The sequence below is a fragment of the Charadrius vociferus genome, unplaced genomic scaffold (genome assembly GCF_000708025.1).
Source record: "Charadrius vociferus isolate BGI_N301 unplaced genomic scaffold, ASM70802v2 scaffold763, whole genome shotgun sequence".
Lineage (NCBI taxonomy): Eukaryota > Metazoa > Chordata > Aves > Charadriiformes > Charadriidae > Charadrius > Charadrius vociferus.
In genome coordinates this window covers 678,799-699,292 of record NW_009647685.1, presented here as the reverse complement: position 1 = coordinate 699,292, position 20,494 = coordinate 678,799, and positions in this window count along the sequence as shown.

The window sequence follows — 20,494 nt, the reverse complement described above, 5'->3', positions numbered from 1 at the left end:
CACTCTTTCAGAAAAGACTGTTTGGAAGGGACTTTTCTTCCTTTGTCTTTCCCACAGTAGTCTTCTCTCCTACCAAATCGTGGATCCACTGGTGGTTCACCTAGGGAACTCCATGCCGAACACATCCCTTGGGGTTATATTGATGGGACAGTGCCCCCTAGGCAAAATTTTCCAGCGTGTTGCACAGTGCTTCTGCAACACTACAGTCTGCGGTGTTTCATTTCAGGGTGGCCAAGCAGAGTGTAAGAAGTGGTGCATATGCCTTGTGCTGGTTCTCTGATTTGGAATAACAGTTGCCTTTTGTGGAAAAGGAAAAAGGCGCCTTTATAAAAGTCACTGGGCTAAAATTCTGCTCTGAGATGTTCCTGTGCAAATGGCATCCTTTGTTTTAGTGGGGGAAACCCTGCTATAAATAAAAGAATCTAGCTGCTCAGTTTTACTTTTTGATGTTGGATAGGTCTAAATTTTGCTGAAGAGCTGGAAAGGTAAAAATATGTACAAAGGGATGGCCAATTTATGCCCTAGATTTTAAAGCAGAATAGCTCATTGATCTTGTCTGGTAGTTTTGCTTAAAATTCAGTGGTACAATATGTCTTAGAGCCTGAAGAGATGAGTGAGGATCTGTATAGCTTGCGTGAGCTGAGGAGGAAAAGTGAAAAAAAAAATCTCCCATTACTGTATAGAGTGGTTGTCTTTTCAATTATGGATGAAAAGATGAGTATGACCCTGAGGGCCTGGATTCAGACAGAATACAAGGGGGGAAGAGCCCTAAAAACAAGCAAAATCTTTACTAAGAGATGATTAAAAAGGAACATAAATGTCTGGAAATGTTTTGAAGAAGGAAGTGCCACGGAGGGAGAGAAAAAGATTATGGTGAAGCACGAAGTAATGGTATTAAGTTAACAAAAGGAAAAGGTCTGTTGAATATCAATAAAATCCTTTCTGTTTTCCTGTGGCATCAGCTCCCAAGGGAAGTTGCAGGAGCCCCATCATTTGCTCCCCGGCAAATGACTTGGGACAAACCACAAGAAAGTGTGGTTTAAGGCACATTACAGTGATGTTCAAGGATGGAATTACTGACCTAGTGGCTCATTTCTCTCTCCCCCTTCTGCAGGAATCTACAGCATTAATGAAAATAAAACAAAAGACAAGTGCAGAGGAGGATAGCTCCTCTTTATACATGAGTGGCGGTGCTACAGCAGCAGAAAGAAGCACAAAGGCACGTCCTAACAGATCAAAAGGACTGATGATGGCTGCAAGCGCGTGGGGGAGGGAGATACACAGAATAACTAAATTGCACAAGGAGTGAGAACAGGTCATGTGAATGGGCTTGCCAAAGGCAGCTAGCACCCACGGACAGGCACTACCAGAACTACATCAAGGCATTTGTGGCCTGGCAAGGTTTCTTCTGCAAGGCACTGCTTTCGGTCACGCTGTGTTTCTGTCATAAGGAGATGCAATCCCAGTAATTAATAAAACAAGCAGTTCTTGCAGAATATGCTCAATGTTTTCCCTGAGATTAGTCTGCCTGGGGGTGTCATTCCCTTCAATGGGATGGAAATATGAAGGCCCTGTTTTTCGTTTCGTGCCAAGCAGGGTAGGAGGTGCCAGTCGCACCTGCCCAGGCCACTTGTTCCACATCTCCCATCTCCTGGTGGGAGCAGCTGAAACACAGAAGTAACTGGTGCTGCTGGGGAACCCAGCTTCTTGAAAAAGACACTGGAGAACTGAAGGGGAAAAGGGATCTGGAAAATCGGATCAGTGTAGGAAAAAGCATGGAAACGTGTCTTGGAAGTGAAAGGAAAGAGCTCAGCTGTGGTAAGAATAAGAGTTTATAACAGCTTCCTTTTAAACATTGCAGGAAGGTGCATGCGTGCTTGGTAATAGTGATAATGTCTATTTTTCACCTATATCTTAATTACTCATTAAGGATCTCAAATTCCCTTTGAAGCATTTGTTGGCTAAGTCCCACAGCACCCTGGTGCAATAGATGAGTCTCACCTTTTCCAGGCACTGGGAAGACCCAAGACAAAAGGCGCTATATTGTTCAAGTGAGGCCACACAGATGTAATTGTAAATGCCGCTCCTGAGCTTCCAGGCTGTTGTTCAATGACCGTATCTGGTCTTACATCTCTGTTTACAAATGAGCTCTATGATTATGCATGCATTTAAACTCCTTAGCCAGTGGGACGTAACCACCTGCTTAAAGTTAAGTATGGGCTCTGAAGGGTTTCTTGAACGGAGTATCTAACTACAAAACGGCATAAGATATTCCACCAAGTTAGCTCAATAATTATTTTAAAGGGAAAAAAACCCCACCCTTTTGAAGTGGAGTCTCTCAGCATGAAATTAGAAAGACCTGGGAGCTGGCTGAATTTTGAAAGGAAGCACTGATAGGAATCTGACTGTATTTTTTTTCTGAAAATTCAGCTGAACCCTTTGTTACTGCATGGAACTGCTTGTCTGCAAGACTGGGGGTCAGAAAAGGCACTAAGGGAAAATGCAACTGAACAAGAGAGTTTCTCTGCTTTCTTGGGAAGAACCTTAAATATAAACATAAATTTTGTCATAGAAGTGTGACCAATAGCTGAAGAATAAATCCATTCACAAAAGCAAGAAGTCATACATTGTTTTAAAAGAAAAATAAAATAAAATAGTCATAAGGCAAATTGCCTCTCATCAGGATAGCAGAGAAAACTAATTTAATTTCTGTAATATAAGACAACAATGATTATTAAATCTCATGAAAATAAATTCAACCACCTTAAGAGCAGGCTATAAATGCTAAGTATATCATGTCAAAAATTAAAATATGAACTTCAAATCTGTGCACCAATTCAAAATCTGATTTAACAAACTGCTGTTATTAAAGTCAATTGGAGACCATTCCATTATAAAAACAAATGAAATCTTTACTCTACACGAAATAAATAATTTTTTCAAAGCCTAAGGAGAATGTATTAACTTAACATGCAATGATCTAAATTATGCATTAAACTCAATTATTTTTATTACTACTTTTCAATTAAGGTGACATGATTAACTCCATTCTTATTAGAGTCTCAGTTTTGATCCTACCTGCATCTCAACTTTGATATCTTCTTGGGGAGGAATTGTTCACAGGGCTATTGTAATCAAGTCTATCCTCTGGATTTCTAACAAGAAATAGCACAAAGGTCTGTTGTGAAGAACAAAACAACATTGTGGTTTAGCAGGCATATTAGAGAAGTGGTGCTTTCCATCAGCTTTGGCAGCATTTTGAATGGAAGAGTATAAGTACTAAGTATAAGTTAAGTTCAAGAACTCAGTTGTTCAGTCCTTACCCAGGTTAATCCTATGGCTACAGTTTTGCAATTACCACTTTGTTTTTATACCTTTTCTTCCTTAATATTCACCAAAGACCTGACCCAGTTTGAAATGCAGAAGCTTCTTCTAACATGAAATGAACTGTGTCAGGCTCACTCACCCCAGTAAAGGCGACCTCCTTGACATTGGTATCTGCAGTCATTGGATTAATTCACTGAGTTAACGCAGCAAGTTATTTAAAAAATATTATTTTCTTATAACACCATCTTTGTGCATATAGAAATCAAAGTTAATTGCTCTGATTTTGAAATAATTTATTTGTGTGAGTTTTTCATCTTGAAGTGTTCATAGTCCTTCTCCTAGTGTAATTTCTCACAGCCAGAAGTTACGTCTTCAGTGTTTATAAATTTTCTAATGCTAGTAAGATGGGAAAGTTCCTTGGGAACATGCTTTTAGTCCTGAAATTCATGAAAGGAGACTTCTCTAGCACACTGTATCTCAAGGGTTTTTGCTATAATTGAAAACCAGGCTTAGGAAATTTTTGAAAGATGTGGTCTGCACATCCTGAAAAACAAATACAAAATTAGAAATGTTAGTCAGATTTCTTCTCATTTTTGCTGGGGAGCCTTCCCTGGATTCCTAGAAAAGGCCTTAAACTTTTGCTGGAAAGAGGACTATCGGATTTGACCCACTATCTCCTTCAAGCACAGAGCTCCTGTTTGTAAATCAAGAACACTAGCACAGATACAAAATGCAAACCTTCACACACTGGCTGTTGTGTTCATACTCTGTGCTTATCTTCTATTGTGTCTGTGCCTTAGCAAAAGCTTTTTGTTTACGCGTTTGATGAATTTCTTTGAGTTTAAAGAATTAATTTTACTCATTCCTTTATGTGATCATTAGAAGAGCTTTTAATGAACACAGTAAAACCCAACTAATTATCACAATGGCATTTAACTCTAAATAAAATTGACAGGAAGCAAGAATATGATACATATAATTTTGCACAGTTTATTAAAACACATCTATCACTATTTTTTCTCCTAAAGTAACCTGATCATATTATTCTATGATAATTTAGCTAATTTTTTTTGTGCGTTTAATATTTAAGTGGCTTTTACTGATATTAAAGTCATAATGCATTTTATGGAAATTACCTTGCATTCTAATTACTTTTCTTGGTGAGGAATGGTAAATAAAATTATCTTCTTATGCTTGTTGCAGATGAAAGCAAAGAAATATTTAATGACAAGAGACTGCTAACAGAAAAAATTCCATATTCACATGTTTTTTTTTTCAAATTACTCCATTTTGTCATCAATTCAGAGATGTGCGATTCCTAGAACAAGTAGCAGGAACCAGGTGTGTATACAAACAACAGAACAGCTCTGAGTGGCAAGTTGGATGCTTTTAACATCACTAGTTCCCTTATTTCTACGGTCAGCCTTTCGAAACCTAGGCTGAGGAGAGTTCGAAGTAAGACAATGCGGTATCTCAAGAAAGCATGAAAAACAAACCACCGTGTCCTTGAGCCCAAGCTGCTCCATGCTTTTAGTAAATTAAGCCACTCTTAGAAAGCTATAAATTGTATCTAGAAAAACGGTGAGGTCAAGGCCTGTGTAAAAGTTAACCCCTTACCTTGTCCTTTTTTTTCCAGCTGTTTATCTGAAATTTACTTACTGACCAGAAAAATAGAGGAATTAATTGCTAAGAAATAAAATTTTCATGCCAACTCTTCTCTCAGTTACTCCACTGAAGTCCAAGTAAGGTCACAGATAAGACTGCATTAGCGTATCTAAAAACAAGATAGGAAAATGGTTTTATGAACCTTTATAAAGATGAAGGTGTGCTTCAGGACACACAGGTCTCAATGAGGCCGCTTTGGGTAAATCATCTTCTGGGCGATATGAGATGGAGTCTGGCTTCCGAGAAATCATGTTCCTCTGACCACTGTGTGTCTGGACGTCTGTCTGAAAATCAAAATGCACCGTGGCTCTTGCTTCATTTGTATGACTTTGTAACATCCAAAGAGCAGCAAAATGCAAAGTGACATAGCAGAGTATGAAGCAAAATCAGGCAAAAAGGAAGAAATAAGTGAATATTAACACCATCAAATGAGATTTCATGTGCTGGCATTTTTCTGTAAGGTTCCACACATTTCTCCGGCTTTGCATTTTACTTGACAGTATATGTGTTTTTCTTGACGACTTTCTTTTGCACTGGTACTGGAGTTTCCTCGCGCCCACCAAGATCTACATGTGTGGAGGCAACTGTTGTGCCATAGGTGATGCATTTTATGAACCAACTGGCCATGGAAACTGTACAAAATTAGTTGTTCAAAGTGCCTTTTAGCCAGATATAGACATCTCTCTTTACATGACTTTTCTGCTTGACTTCAGCAATGCTTTCCTTGTAGAGACAGCTTCAAATCAAAACCCTTGGGAGTGGATGGAGGTTTGAACTTCAATTAATTGGTGAGCCTCCTGGAGCATTCAGAGATGACATGGCCATCTTTAGTCTGACTGCCATGTCGTGGAGGAAGGTCCTCCTGGAAACGTTTTTGCCACAAATACTCATCTGGGTGGTAACACGGACATTTCCTGCCTGGCAGGTGAGAAGCAGCAATAGCAAGGGGGGTGTCCCCTGTAGAAGGACATCTCTGAGGCTTTCCTTTAGTCCAAAGAGATGATCACTTTGCTTCTTCACATGCTCCTAGCTTCAAGGGTCAGTATTTTCTGTTAGCCTCTCCAAATTCACCTGCAAGACAAATACTATAAGATTATTGTTGGTCTCATTTATTTTACTTTCAGTCTTCCTTTTCTAGTGAATTCGCAGTATCAGTCATTAAAAGAAAGTGGATGGAAAATGTAGAGTGAAGCCTTAACTCACACTGAAACTGCACAGTTTAATTGAAACATTCTGTGAATTTCTGTCAACATTAAGTAAATGTCTCTCTTTCTAGGAGGGATCCTAGAAAGTTCTGTGAATAATGGCTGTTTCACAATCTTCTAAGCTTTCTTTCCACTTGAAATTATTTTTTATTTTTAAAATTTACTTTTCACCTCACTTCCTTTTATATTTTGAACATCAAACAGTTTTACTCCCTTGTCTCATCACTGAAAACTCCACTGAAAACATAGTAGTCCAATCTACAAATACATTTATTCCTTTTTAGCCAAAACATCTTCTGCAACATCTGCCATAGCTGTACAAACCATAATTACAATAATATTTCACTGTTGTACTAAGGATCGGGTTATCTGTGTAGAATATTTAGAAAGGTCAGTCTCTCATATACAAGGTAAAGGCAAAAATAAAGCCACCAAAGAATGTCATTAATATTTACTGCAAATGCATTATAGCATTTTGAGTTTGCCATGCACATTTCTCCCTGTAATGGAACATGTTTCTAAAATGGATTAAATTCTGATTTGATTTTACTACTGTACGTATTACAAATGCATTTAATTTTAAGTGACAAAATAAAATGTAGCATATGACATCCTAATCTGATGTAGAGCAGTTTCACCAGCAATTCCCCATGAGATATATCTTTTTTTGCAAAAATGTCATCATTGCTTGGGTTAGCTCAACAGGGTCTTATATTCGAGTGGCACAGCACCTCAGTCCCTTCACTTAACCGAACATTAATTAAACTGAAGGTGTCTCAGCAAGAGGGACAAAAGTGAGTTGAGGGAAGTTTTATTTGTTTTACAAGGTACAAAGAGAATTCTCTTTTGCTGTGGTCTACTTTATTTAAATAGACATAGAAAAAATGCATGCTGTGCTTTTGAAGGTCCACTGGAAGACTTACCATTGACTTTTAGAGACTCGGGAAGAGCAGGCAGAGAATGAACATGATGTAGCTGTGTGTCAAAGGCACAGTCTTGTTTTGGAGGTCACTGGGTATCTCACTGATGGAAAACAAATAAATGAGTAATAACATTAGCTGAATGATTGGTTTACGGGCATTATTCTCTCCAGAATCCTTCAGAGGCTTCAATGTGTTGACTTCAGCAAGGCAAAATCCTCTCAGGGCATCATGACCATTACGACCTCTTTTCTCTCAAATTATGTTAGTCCTGAATAACAATTATGGAAATTAACTTATTAGTGCAAATTGATACATGATGCTGGGCCAGCAGAATTGACTGTTCTATATTATTTTATTTATTTATGCTGCAGCATCAGTTATTGTGCAATAAACAGAGGCTGACTCTATCACTAATGTAGAGGGATTTTAAGTTAGTGGTAGGCTGAGGAATTCATCTGTGTGAGATTTACCTCAGAAACATCAAGGCATATTTTGGTGTTATTTGCAATTTGCTATGACTGAAAAGCAAAAGAAAGGGCTTCCACAACACAAAGCCCAGGAATTAAGAAATCCCATTTGTTCTTTGAGCTTCAAATGTATCCTGTTTGTTTAAAATTCTTTGTGCCATCTTAGAAGAGCAACATATTTTTTACATCTCATATTTTTGTTGACATCTCGCTCATTCACCTCTTTTCCACCAAAATTTGAGATGGAGAAGAGCAAACGGGGGGCAAAACCGAGCACAAAAGTCTAGGAAGGAGGAAGCTGAAACAAAACAAGTGCAGGCAGAGATGTGGAGCTGCTGCCCCGAGTCTGCCAGTGGTGCTGGGGAGGTGCGAGGCGGGCTTTGCCAGCATCTCATGAGGACCACATGGAGACCTCCCCATGCTGCTCCAAGGCAGGAGATACCCCATCTGCCTGATGGCAGGGAAACCCCTTGCATCTCCAGGAGGACAGCAGAGAAACCTCTGTGAATGCCAAATCCCACCCAGCAGACCTCCCATGACAGGGGAGAGCCACGTGCACAGACAACCGTGCCGCATGAGTGTAACCAAAAAACTCAGCAGGAGCACCCACCGACACAATGGCTGTGGTTAACTCACTGCTGCTTCAGCCTTTCCCAGAAAGGCCAGGAGGAAAGTCTGAAGGAGATTAAGAAGCTTTCCAAGTGGCCAGATGCATTCAGATGCAAATTTTTTTCTGCAAGGCTTGAGATTAGCAAGGCTGCCATGGGACCAAAATGACCTGTCCTGAGCCTTGAATAAGGCACCTCAAATCGGCTTTTCCACCGCCCATGTCATGCTTGCATGTGAGCCCTTCTAATCGGGCCTGTATAGCTCCAATTAATCTGGGGGCAGCCCCCAAGGCTTAAGTACGTTTACATCAACTGTCTGACAAACCATCACACATAATGAGGAGAAAAATAAAATTCAAAATATGTTTATATGGGGAGAATGAAAGCTAATTTTCTCAGGAAAAAGCAAAGATAATTCTTTCAGCTTCCTTCACGTTACTGCATGGAAGTAGGATAGCAGCAGTTGTAAAGCAAATTTTAATGATGTGCTTGAATGTCACAGCTAAATCTCTGACAAGTTTCTACAATGTCAGAATTTTGATCTTTTTTTCTTTTTTTTTTCTTTTTGACCCTAGAGATTACAATCAAATCTTTCTTTTTTTTACATTTCACATTAAAACCTTCAAACTTTAAAATTAAATCTTATCTTCAAATCAACAAAGCCTGTGTTTCAAAATGAGAAAGGGAGATAAGAAATACTTACACCGTGCAAATGAAAAATGATGTTTAAGTTAAAAAACAATGTATAATTTTTTATTTTCTTGTATTTACATATGTCATAAAGTGTCTTGGGGAAAGTCTGACTGTTTGCAATTTTGCCTGGCTACCTGTCTAACGATACCTGGCTGCACACGGCCCCCACTGGCCATTTCAGCCATTGGCAAGAATTTGGGTGCAAAGATGTTCTGTGAATGCTCATTTTCCTCTGGCCATCTGAAAGCTACTTGAGAGGAAGCGAGGGATTTCCAAGAAGGGCTGGCTGTATCAACTTCCCAAGCAACATGAGCATTTGGAGCAGTGAAACAGATGGCTTTGCAGCCAAGAACTGGACCCTGTATGCATGCATCAGTGTTAAATCAGGAGTCTTCAGAGCAAAAACAAAGCACCAAAGAGCCAGGTTCTGCTGGTTAGAGCAGGTTCACAGCCTTAGAGTTTAAGGTAAAGAGACAGAGATGCAATGACCACTGGGTGGGAAGCTACATGGTGGTTTAAAAGACAGGGTGTATTGCATAATACAGACATTGAAATGCTCAGAGGTTTGGGGTAGTTCCTGGAAAACACCGAGCTCGGTGCCACGTCTGGGCCCTGTCTTCCACGCAGGGTCAGCACATGGACATGAGACAACCCTGTGTCCCCAGGCCATGCCTGTCCCTTGCAGGGCTGAGGAAGGATGGGCCACAGCGGGGAGAGCGTGGGGTCAGGCACTAGCAGCAGCAGCAGCTCAGTAATCTGCTCCCTGAAACAGATTCCCTGCTTACAATCTGCTTATATAAATGCCCAGCACATGGCAACTCTCCTCATTTCTTTCTCACTCATAATTTTTTGTGCTATACTCACAGGAGACTTAGCTTAACAATTCACCCATTAGCCCCAGAGAGACACTTAAGGTTGATTTCTCATCGTCTCATGGTCCTTCTCGGGGACGTCGGGGCATGAGGAGAAGACAGGAGCAGAAGCCTGCACCTCATCTTGCAGGCACCCACGTTCGACCGGGGCAGGAAGGCCGCTGGCCGTTTCTGCTGTCTGGGCTGCAGGCTGGCAGACAAACCTGTTCCTTCCAGCGTGCCACAGGAGGGAGCAGAATTGCCGAAAGGAGCCCATCAGCATCACTAATGCAGGAGCTGAGCAGCTGAGCGAAACCAAACAGCATCCCCCTTCTTGCAGAAGAAGGAGGCGTAGAAACTTATTTGCCCCATTTCCAGCCTCCAGGACCTACTGGGTGCTACTGGGCTGGGCTGCCACCGGGCTTCCCTGTCCCACTGCCAAGGGTGGAGACAAGTGCCTATGTAAAGCAGCACATAGCAATCCCCCCTGCTTGCTGGAGAGGGGCAGGGGAGGGACAGAGAGAGAGGGAAAGTGTTTCATACTGTGCAATTCATAATTGCACAAAGCTGTGTAGCGCTCTGAGCCTTCACACCCAAGCAAGGGGGTGCAGAAGTCATAGGAGCTCTAACTATTGCTAGTGTGCAGCTCTCAGTTTGTTCTCTTTTGTCAGGGCAGAGGAAAAAAGGATAACGAAGTCTACAGATCTTCACGGGCACTTGAACCTGAAGCTAGTTTGGTGCGGCTCAAATCAGGATAATACCTGAACTTGCCTTTCTGAGCTCTTTCTTTTTCTTCTCAAGTGGTAGCTCTCTGAATAATTTTAAGCTGTCAGAAACAGAAATCAAACCAAACCAAAAGCTGTGGTTCTTCTTGGTTTCCCAATCCTGATAACTAGATGCAAGCAAGTCTGCTGACAAGGAATTCCAGTGAGCTTAGATACCTGTTAAACTTGCACTTCTCTTCTAATATCTCAAAGACTTCTGGGCCTTCTCTGATCATGGCTGGAACTCAACCAAGTCCCACTAAGAAAAAAAGCAACACAAAGTGGAAAGTTTGCCAGGTATTCTTTGTTGAAGCCTTAAGTACAAGACTATTACTGTCTTTTTGTTTTCAAAGAGATTTCTTGCAGTTTCATAGAAATTTCAACCTCCACTGAAGTATGCCTTTCAAAAATCCTTGTTACTGTTTAAAGTCCATGCCGTCAGTTTAATGTTAAGTCAGAGTTTTACAGAGGGATCTATTGCTCTGTGTCCTTCCTTCACCTGCAGAGTCTGAGGTCTGTCTATTTTAACTTTAGCAGTGCCACTGCAATTCACCAAAATCTGGGGGAGACGCAGCAAATGTAAGAGTTAAATTTTTAGTCTTCTCATATCATGCAAGTGTTTAGACAAGTATTCAGTTCTCCAGGACTTCATTCCAGGGCCATGTAATACCAACAATGTTACTTTTCCCATGTCTTTTTCTATAACTGTTTTTTTTTTTTTTTTTAGGATGTGGATTGGGCATTAGCACGTGCATCCATAGAACTGGAAAGTGGAAAAAGTTGGTCTCATTTACTTGGGCTTCTAATCACTGCCCACATATCACCCTTACAGTAGCAAAAAAAAAGCAAAGCCTAACTCCTCCTAGGACAGCAAATATGGATTAATTTAGCAGGCAGAGATGACTATACGCTTTCCCATTATTGCTGATGCTATATAGCTCATGTGCCTGGATCACACAGAGGAGTGATGTGGCTGCAGGGCACCCCTTGCTGCATGGGGGTAGGGGCTGCCCTCCTGAGACGGGGGAAAAGAGTCGAGAAGTTGGAAAATGAGAGTTCTGACCTGAGGACCTGACTCCAGTTAATAGATTTAGTACTAAATGTAAGTTATTGCTAATACAAGAAAGTGGAAGACAATTTTAGCTATTAATGAGAACAAGTACGAAGTAATTATTTGTCAGTCTTAATGAGAGAGAGCAAAGAATGTGCCAATGGATTACCACTTTACGCCCCTGCCTTCACTGGGATGAAGCTCCATGTTGAAGCACAAAAGATAATACAGGACAAGACAGAAAAATAACCTGAAAATCACTCCTTCGAGGAAATATGTAAGAGCCAAGAGTTTAATAAATTTAAGTTATGCAAATGTTTGGCATTGCCTTTATTTATGCATTTTTAATACATTCAACATGATCTTGATTTGAGGAGGAACAATGAAATTATAGCAAGTAATTTGTTGATAATAAGCTCTGTCTGGTTTTTGTAATTAAAAAAGTGATTAAGAAAGGCTAAGTCATTAATGCTTGAACTACTGCTGCTGGGATATGCATAGTAACACACAATTTATAAACTTTTGGCAGAAGGATTTATTTACTGGTTCTTTTTCAAGACACTTATTTCTTTATGGTATTTAGAGAATGTGAGAAATAATAGATCAATATTATGAGCAGGGAAGAGCAATCATTCTGATAAATGCCAGTGGATTTGTAAAACTAGACCCATTACACAGAGGACACAACTGCTGAATCTTGCAGCTCAACTACTTTGTCTTTTGCTAGGCTCGTTATCCCAAGGGTAGATGGTTAGGTTTGGCAGGGAGCAAGGTAAGCTACGGAGAGGCCGCAGCGCTCCATAGCCAAACCCAATGCTCAAACTCCTGTCTCCAGTCTCAGAAAATGGACAGCTTTTCCCAAGTTATTTGGTTTCTGTGTCCACTTTCCAATTCCCAGCAAATGCAGAAGCACCAGCAGAGGATGGGGCAAGCCTTCTGATACAAACAGAAGCACAAAATACAGGACCTTCTTTCATCCCACGTCATAGGAAGGCACAGGCTGGTATCTCAACACCCCAAACATGACAGAGTACTTGAGACAATGTTTAATATTGCATCTAGTGCCTGATCTCAGATAGGTCTCCAAACCTGTTGAATGCTTCACATTTTTAAGTGGGATACGCGTACCAGCCTGGGCTGCAAGAGAGAGAGGATTCATCCCCATCTCTCTGTGGGATGGAAGCCAGCATCCTAAATCAGCTATAGCAGTTTCAATGCAGAAATATTGATTCAATAAATTATTTGCAGGCAGAAGACCACTTCTCTTTGAATTTCATGTCGTTTATAACTTGCAGAGAACTCTTTGAAAATTAATTTTCAAATTTTGTCACAAGTGTCACAAGGTTCACTTTTTCAATTGTTTTAGTTTTTATTGCAATGCATGAAATAAGGGGGAAAGTCTCTACTACTTTTGTAAAGAGTAAACAGCCGGGGTAAAACATATATATATATGTAGATATATAAGTAGATATATAAGTAGATATATATATAAAATATATTACAGATACTTCTATCATGTAAACATATCTCTCTGAGTACATTACAAATGAAAGCCAAGCCACATTTTTTTAAAGAGCAAGGATTTTCAGATCTAGTCTAGGTAGAGACAGATTTAGGTTTGGGACTGGATTATGTCAGAATCGATGCTGTAGTTCTCGATACCCACTTTCAGAGCAATTTGGTGCAGAATTTTTCGTGAACTGGAGATAAAAATTATTCCCTGCTACAGTGAAATCGATTAAGATCTATCAAACTTCAGGCAAATCACTTTCTGCTTGGTGATGCCACCTAAAAACAGCCAGAGGCTATATAATTTATTATTACCCTTGCTGAGCAGCAGCATGGCTCCTAGATTAGTCTTGTAAAAATTATGAAATGATGTCAATAGAGGTCTTATATTTTCCTGCACAAGGATACTATAGGAGATAATGAGACAATACCGGGAATCAAAGCTTTTGCTTTAGAAAGATTTACAGCTGCTGCTTCATACCATAAGTCAACACTGAATAATTAAAAGACTTGTAATTAAAGGCTAATTTAGTATTGATTGTCTCCTAGAGCAAGGGGGCCAGTTCACTGTTCTAACACCATCCTGTGCGAGCTTCATCAGCCAGACAGCGAGAGCGCAATTATCCTAAGTAGCCGTCAGCAATGGGACGGCATGTCCTCCAATCCATTCCTGTGCGCTCCATGGGTGCATTAACAGGAGGATGGAGCAGGCTGTGGGGGAAAAGTGATTATCTTACAAGGTCTTCAGTATCAGACATCCCCCTCAGACCACTCCGGGCTCTAGAATTGAATGCCAAGTCTCTTTAATTTGGGAAAGTGAGGGCATGGGATACTTCTTCAGTCCAGATTTCTTCTTGCTTCTGTGCTCCCTCTCTTCATGGTTCCTGTGATGGACCATTTTGGAGTGAGCACCTTTCTTAAGTGTCTCTGGCTGCTGACTCCAGTGCTTTTCAGAAAAAAGTTCAGAACTGCTGTCTGACTGGAAGAATAAATAAGAAAAGTAGGGCCATGTGTACCTGCTCTCCAGTCTATGGACCTGTCTGTACTTAAGGCAGCCATGCACACAATTTAGCTAGACTTTCTGAAAGTGGAAGACTTAGGTTTGCTAATGTGCACAGAGAACTTATTCATCATTGCACTGATGAACAAGAAAAGACCATGTGTTGTAATATGGCAAAGGCGGCTGTCAAAATTCAGGAAGCCACATTTCTTTCTCTGACACCTTGATGATCCTCCGATTAAATTTCACTGTCCTTTAAGTAGCAGATTGCCACCAATCAATTGATTTTTTTTTCATTCCAGAATCTCATATGCCTCCTGTATGCACCATATATCATAGAAATTAGGTCATATTAAATATACTGAATCATAAACATTAGAGATGGAAAATCTCATTAAGTTATCAAATTGATTTCTTTGTCAGTGCAAAGATGTTCCCATGTAGAATAGAATTTAATTTTTAACATAATGTATGTTCAGCCCTCAAATGCTTCTTTTTAGTGTGTGTTCCACAGAACCCGTTTAGTCCTTGCTATCAGTGATATTTATGATAATCTGAATTTCCTTTTTGAAACTTCATTCCACAACTTTTAATTATATCTCTACATTGCTATTTTGATCTCCAGAAAAGTAGTGTTTGCAAGTAATAATCATGCACCATCTTTCCAGGACTGTTCAAATTATTAAAAGATGGGGCTAAATATGGAAACAATCCTGTAATATCCGTTTTCCAAGATCTCCAAATACACTCCATTTTGTTTTCCGGCCATGTTTTTTTTTTTTTCTTCAGAATTTCAGAACTGAAATAATCACTTTTAATTATGAAAGCAACTTTTGCTCAATGCAATTGTTAATCATTTTTCAGTACTTATTATCATGAAAAAAACCTAAGTCTATGTTTTCTTATAAAATCTTTTTTTTTTAACTAAGATTTGGAACAACAACAATTTTCAGTTATTTAGACAAATAAGTGTTTTGAACTCTTTCAAACATTGCAAATCAATTCTTTTAGCTGTCTTACAGCAACTCTGATGATTTTGCATCAGATCAGAAAATCACATTACTTCAACAGCAGAAAACACTCCATTAGATATTGCTGCTTTTGAGGAACAAAGAGACAGAACTCTGTCTGGGAGATCCTTTGTGGTTTTGCTTCTCCCATTGAGTACAAAGCCCAAAAAGAAACTTAATGCCAGAGTCTATGGTGTTGGGTGACATTGTAGGATTTATTTACATTTTAATTACACTACACAAAAATGGAACAATGCTGAATCACTGGGTGGGACTGAACATCCCATAGTTTTTCTGTCACTGAGGAACACCTGGGGACAGAGACAGGAAAGAGAGCCCTATCTGATAAACCCTATCTCCTTCCATCTGCTCTCAGATAGTCTACTTTCTGATCTCATAGGGTACTCAGATAACGTAAAACAGTCAGTGGGACAACAACAACAGAAAACACAGATCACAAAATCACAGAGTCGCAGGCAGGTTGTAGTTGGAAGGGACCTCTGGAGGTCATCTGGTCCAACCACCCTGCTCAAGCAGGGTCACCTGGAGCAGACTGCCCAGGAATGTGTCCAGACAGCTTTTGAATATGTTTAAGGTGGGAGACGCCACAACTTTTCTGTGCAACCTGTTCCACTCCTCACCATCACAGCAAAAAAGTGTTTCCTGATGCTCAGATGGCACCTCCTGTGTTTCAGCTTGCGCCCTTTGCCTCTAGTCCTGTCACCGGGCAGCAATGAAAAGAGCCTGGCTCTGTCTTCTTTTCACCCTCCCTTCAGATATTTATACACATTGATAAGATCCCCCTGAACCTTCCCTTCTTTAGGGTGAACAGTCCCAGCTCTCCCAGACTTTCCTCATAGGAGAGACCCTTAATCATCTTTGGGGCCCTTCTTTGGACTGTCTCCAGTGAGTCCATGTCTCTCTTGTACTGAGGAGCCGACAACTGGACACAGGACTCCCAGTGTGGCCTCAGCACTGCTGAATAAAGGAGAACGACCACCTCCCTTGACCTGCTGACAATGCTTTGCCTAATGCAGCCCAGGATACCATTAGCCTTCTTTATGGCAAAGGCACATTCCTGGTCCATGTTAACTTGGTGTCCACCAAGACTCCCAGGACCTTCCAACTGGATTGCCTCCAGCACATATTGGGGGATGTTCCTCCCCAGGTGCAGGACTTTGCATTTCTGTTGAACTTCATGAGGTTCCTGTCAGCCCATTTCTTCAGCTTGCCAAGGTTGGCAGCATGACCCTCTGGTGTATCAGCCACTCCTCCCAGTTTTCTGCCATTTGCAAACTTGGTGAGGGTACACTGATGAATGTAGATAAGCTTTTGAGGGTTTGCAGAGTATTTGGAGTATAAAGAATGAGTCCCGGGAGGATGGCCTATTTATGAATTTTGATAATATAGATCACTTTCTCTTAAGGCTTCACACCACCTTATTAGAACCTTTGGCTGCCAGCCAAAGGGCAATTTCTGACCAGTTTCACTAATTTTCCCACTTGCAGCAATGTCACCAACCTGCTTGACCTTTCAAATCAATTCATCTTGAGATACATTATTGACTAATTTCCTGAAATTCAGGTGAAATGTGCCCATTTTTAACCTTGGTCCTTCCTTACATACTGAAATTACCTTATCCTCTGGTACTAACATTGCCATTAGTAAGCAATCAAAATTCTTCTCCAAAGGCTTTTCGATTTTATTTGCTCTTTCCACGCTGATTTCAGTGATGTATTTCATCTAATCCTGGTGCTTTGTCAACTTTTTAATAGTACTGAGAGCTTTAATTGCCTTATTATCTTCTCTACTGCAGTGAGGTTTTTTTCCTTTAGCATTTCTATTCCCCTCAAGGAAAACATGGTCTCTGGGATATTACAGGTCCTCCATTTCCTGGGATGAAGAAATCGCTCAGACCCTTAAGGATACCTACTTCATCTCTCAGCAACATTTAATCTATCATGGCCCCTCTTTATCTTCCTAATAAATTTGCTTCTCAGGCACTAAAGGCTTCATCATCCGTGCTCTTCAGACACAGCAGCGTATTGTTGCTTGGTGTCTTTTTCTTTGTTTGTGTAGCCAGAAGAGCTGAGATCTCGGGGCTAAAAATGCCAGTGAGCATTTTGGGTCAGGACTGTCATCTAAGGAGGGCTGCACTCGGCTGACAGAACTGAACCCTGGGCTCTGCTGCTTGTTTTTCATGGAAAGGCTGAGAAAAGAGGAAACCTGCCCAGCTCAGAGGATTTGACACTATAGCAAACTGAAGCGCCTGTCGGCCTTTCCATGGATGGATGGCACTGGGTATCAGAGCAAAAAGGTGCCTCGTTTCCCAAGCCCAGACTCTTTTGCAGGAAGCTTAGATTCAGGGACCTCATTATGTTGTCCTCCAAAGCATAGGAACTAAATGGGTTTGGGTGAAAGGGAACAGTACAGCTGCTTCAGTGCTGGCACTCTGGATTTCTGTCTTTGCTGTAGCCTGTCTCATTTGAGATGGAAAATGGCTCCCCTGGCTCTTCCCCTCGTGTGCCCATGACTGGGATCAGTGGCAGGGCCCCCAGCTATCGTTGTCTTATTGCCTCCCAGCTGCACGCCCCGCCATGCCCTTGCTCTGACTTTATCAAAATGGAATGAGCTTAGAGTGTGACAGGTGATTACCTCCCAGACCACACAGCAGACACCGAACTGGAGGACTAACATGTGAGAAATTCAGGATTAAAATCTTCTATGATCTTGCCAATGGATGTTGTTTTATTCACCTGGCTTTCCCATCATATGCTCCAGTTTATACACTGGCTCTGTGTGTCACCTGCAGACAGCTCTGCTGAACTGAGAATAAAGAGATGAATAACATCACCGCCTGAATATAGCCATGAAAATCATACATGAAAGAAAAAACATATTCCTGCTCAGAGCTATATTAACTGGAACTTTTATGTTATTTATGTCTTGCCTCAGATACACACGTATACCAGCAAAAAAAAAATCTAGTATTTATAGTAAATCTGCTGCACTCTGTTGTAAGCTTGGAAAAAAAGTGTTGATTGATTTGCTCGTCTGAGTTATTTAGAAACAGCTGAAAGCAGGAGGGCTGTTAGTTTCTGCTAAAGTGAGTACTTTTCCCCCTGAATAAAAACATTTAATTTAAGGGGCCTCAGTGTTTGTGCACGTATTCATGTTTCAAACACAGGAATTAAATGTCAGCAGAGCCAGACCTTCAGCTATGTTTGACGGCAATACTGAAGTCAGTATGGCCACATTGATTTATGTCACCTGAGGAACCGACCCAGAGCTGTTACTTTCCACCGGACGTCACATAAGAGCTATAAACAGATTTCAGAGTTCACAAAAAAAGAAAATGCAGCACGGAGACTGACTTGAAACCAGAAGCCGTGCCTGAAAAGAATGCTCTGCCCTTTTTCAAATACACCAATCTTTATCAGACACTTCCAGTGGAAAAGAGGTTATCTGGGCATCTAATGTCCTCTGTGTCCCAATGGGTAGCTGAAAAAGATCCTATCAATTCCAAGATCAGGCTTGTCTTTGAAAATTGTTCTCTCCTCTCTGTTACAAGTGATGTCTAAGATTGCAGTAGCAAGAAGAATTTCCATTTTCTTGACAACGGCTTTACTGTGGGTTGCAGAAGAGCAGTTTCTGTGCATTGCCCTGCAGCTACCACGTCTAGGGCTGAATAAGTTATTCAGCTACTTACAGTTTTTTCAGTAGCTTTTCTGTGCAATGGACAGCCAACGTAAGTACTGCTTCAGTGAAGAGACTATGGGTGAAATCAGCGAATTACAAACCTAAAAACATCCCATGCTGTGAAGCATTTGGATTCTCGTACTCGGTTTAAGGCTTATAGTGCAAATCTGGTTTGGAACAGATGTATTTGCATGGATCCTAGCAGAGCCCCTGTGACTTGTAGCTGCAGGGGATTTGGTCCAGCTTGACTTTGTGAATTACAAGTTTCCTAGTAAAATATTGAAAAGACTTGACCGTGTCATTTTGCAGTGACACTAAATAACCCAAAGAGCTTTGTCTGCCTTTCTGTCTCCACTAAATCTGCGAACAGTTTAAATCTGACTTTTGACTCTTAAATAACCTCAGTTAGACAGAAAGGTTGCCACCTGCACACTCAGGTTAAATCCAAATTGAAATACTGTGGTGGAAATACTGTATCTCAATTTCTGATGAATCATTTTACTGTTTACAAATAATCTTCTTTAATAACACAGCCTTTTCTTTTGGATTAGCAAATTGTTCCACAGAATAATCCAGACTGGTGGGAAGCACCTTTCTCACGTGAAAACAGGTGCACCATAGTTAGAGTGGAGAATTTTCTGAACCTGTGCTGCTGCTTCAGAAGAGACAGGCTTTGGTTATTCACCCCTGCACATATATAGCCTGCTGTGCAATCTGTTACCGGTTTTGTTTCCTGTGGTAAATAATGAATAATATACTTCAGGAGATATTTTCAAATAAGCAATAGTTCATGCTAAAATGCCTAAAACTTTTGGGATTAACAAGTAGTTCCAGAGATGCCCTAGAAGTATCTGAGCATGTATTAAAAATTTAACCAGCAAGGAGTGATTTAGAGCAAATCAAACTCAGTGAAAATTTTCACAAAGCAGCAGTTCACTATTTGACTGGGTGTGATCCTTATCCGGCGCCCAGAGCTGCTCAGTGCCGTAGCTTCAAACCGAAGGCAGTGCTTTTGCCCCCTGCTCGTTGCTGCTGTGCCCTTGTAATGGGCAGGTGAACTGATAGCTGGGAACCAGGAAGATTAGGACTACACCCACTTTAATATATGAAACGCATCACCTCCAGGAATTGTGCATGGGATTTAACTTGCTTATTGAAAGACGCAACTGATGTCTAATCTACAGCTTGAAACCATGCTCACTCTCATGGCAAGTGAGCGCTTTAACAGGTTGACTCTGTGTGTGTGTCTTGAAATTTCAGGGAGCCCAGCTGATCAGATCAGCGTGTTCACAGGCAGCAAGCAGCAACACGTTATGAGACTAGAGATTCCTTATCGTCCTTCATGGGGATTGCTTTCAAGGCACCAGGAATTGCTGTTAAATAAAGGGGTAGTAACACCTGTGAACAGACAGACAACACGCTTAACACTTCAGATGAGAGTGTAATGGTTAATGAGAGAGCCAATGATGTCCACTCAAGACTTTCCATCTTTTCAATGATGTGTCACAATACAAAGGGCATTGCAGATGTCAGCTGATAAGGGATGCGTAAGTAGAACTGACATAGTATTAGAGGGAGAGAACAGAGAAAGTGGCTGGGCTGTCATATTCTGATCAGATGAGCCACCAGAGTTTCCTTTTCTCAGGCACCTATTCCACAAGCATAGCTCCTCCTCACAGGTATAGCTCCTCCTCACAATATCCTGCAGTCAGAAGAAAGGGG